The following is a 2,454-nucleotide window of genomic DNA, read 5'->3' on the forward strand; positions in this document are numbered from 1 at the left end:
CATACAGACCAGCTGCTCACTGGCTGAGCGAGGTGCGGGCGCAACACCGAGGGTTGTGATCCGTTGCTGGACATGAAAAAAGACAAAAAGGAAAAAAAAAAAAAAAAGTGAATGAGGTTAGTCTCTCTCTTGCTCCACCATCTGCCAGGTGACCCTGACTCGCTGAATAGAGTCACCAGCAAGAACAAAGCCCTCATCAGATGTGTCCCTGGACTTTGGACTTCTCAGCCTCTGAAACTGCAAGCAATAAATACTGTTTCTTTACAAATTACCCAGCTTCAGGAATTCTGTTATAAGAACAGAAACAGACTAATACAACAATCATTAGAAACAGTGGGAGAGAGCAGCTTCTGACCCAGGATATGTTCCTGATCCCAGTATATGATCCCACCATATGATGCGAACTTTTATTTTTAAGAAAGAGAAACTTATCTAGAGAGAGAGGAGCAAGATGACATTGTGATTAAGATCATAGAAACTAACGCCAAGAGGTCTGGCTTCAAATCCCGCCTCTGATACTTACTAGCTGTGCCACCCCGGGCAAGTCACTTAACCCGTCTGGTACCTCAGTTTCCTCATCTGTAAATAGGAATATTTGTACCTAGCTAATACGGATGTTGTAAGGATTAAATGAGGTAACATCTGTAAAGTGCTTGAAATAGTACCTGCCCAAAATAGGCCCCATTTAACTGTTAAATATATAAGTATAGATTTCTTAGATATTAAATGTATTATGTATATTAAGAATATGGCATGTTAGATATATATGTGTGCACTATACATAAGCTACATAAAAAATAACCTAGAAGGCTAGACCCTAGACATGTTAAAAGTGGCTGTATCTCTGGGTGGTGGGACTGTGAATAATTTGTATCATCTTTTTGCTCATCTGCAATTCCTATTTATGTACAAGAAACATTCATTATTTGCATAATTAAAACGAAATTTAAAAAAAAAATTTTTTTTTAAAGATGACCGGTAAGGGGATCTTAACCCTTGACTAGGTGTCAGCACCACGCTCTCCCAAGTGAGCCACAGGCCGGCCCTTTGAAATTTAAAATCTTAACAAACAGAAAACAAACCAGAATCCTCCCCATGGGCTCACTTGCTCCAGGGAGAGAGATCTTGCTGTTCTCAGGACTCTCCATTCTTATTTCCTGGAGCTCTTGACCCTGAGCTCTGGAAGCTGGGTGGGGAACACAGCAGAAAGTGTATTCTGAGAACAGACAGCAGACCCACCGATGAATTCAAACGCCCTTTGAACATTGACTCTGTGTATCCTTGTCTAAAACTCCTTCCCATTCCTGACCTCATCAACCCCATGGAAGTTTACTGATGTATTTCACAGGACGGATGGGGTTTGCCGAAGGTCAGAGGTCAGTGGCAGTGTCCCAAACTCAGGCCTTCTGCCACCATCAAGACCACAGAGGACTTGCCACGACGTGAGCATGACAAAGATGGGTTGGGGGCTTCTGGCTTGGGGCCATTTTCCCTGACAGGAGTGGTGTTTCCTCCCCGCTCATCTTCAGACCCTTACACACTAAACCCATTTTACAGATCGGCAAATAGAGTCCCTGGAAAATGAAAGCTACCCAGAGATTCAATCCTGGAATTGGCCACAAGGTGGCAGCACCAGGCTTTTTTTTTTTTCCCCATCTCCTCCAGGGCTTTGCAGACCCTAGCGCCCTCTGGTGGCTTGGGAAAAACACGACGAGAGGCCTGACGGAGAAACGTTTGGGGATTTGGGGAAACTGAGGCAGGGTTGTCACCTCTTGCTGAAGGGATAATCGGAGGAAGAAGCTGGGCCCAGGTCATGCCTCGTGGTGGCCTCAGGCTGAGTGGCCATTTTCCCGCCCCAGCCACAGGGAACAGTTGTGGCTAGCACAGTCCTTGGATTTTCATCAGGTGCCCACTCAGTGGAGGAGTACGCAGGCTCCTCCCCACCTGCAGCAGCCCCAGGGAAAGAGCCCCAGACAAGAGCCAGGCTCCTATTCCTGGCGTGGCTCAGCACCAACTTATCACCTTCTGGGAAGTAGGGAGACAGAAGAAAACATTGTCTCCGAGCCCGTGAAGACAGGAAAAAGGAAGCTATCTGGTAGCCAGAGCCTGGCCTGCACCCGGGCCCTCCTAAGTAAGACCAGGGCCTCAGGGGGAGGCAAGGCTGGAGCCACAATTGCTGGGCTGAACAGGAGGGGCAGAAAGCGCAAGGAGCACAGGGTGAGGTGTGGGCAGGGGGACCCTACCCCGCCACAGCATCGCAGACAGAAAGTGGACACCTGGTCACAGCTGGGCACATCACATGCTCTTTGGGGGAATTTGGGGCTGAGACAGAGAGACGAGTTGGTCTCCATGTGCTGCTGGAAAGGTAGCAAGTAACAACCCAGGGAGGGCCTGAGGGTGGCAGGAAAAGCCTATCTGTGAAGAGAGAAGGGAAAGTGAAAGGTGGGGAGCAGG

The sequence above is a fragment of the Galeopterus variegatus genome, unplaced genomic scaffold (assembly GCF_000696425.1).
Source record: "Galeopterus variegatus unplaced genomic scaffold, G_variegatus-3.0.2 Scaffold80, whole genome shotgun sequence".
NCBI classification, from domain to species: Eukaryota; Metazoa; Chordata; class Mammalia; order Dermoptera; family Cynocephalidae; genus Galeopterus; species Galeopterus variegatus.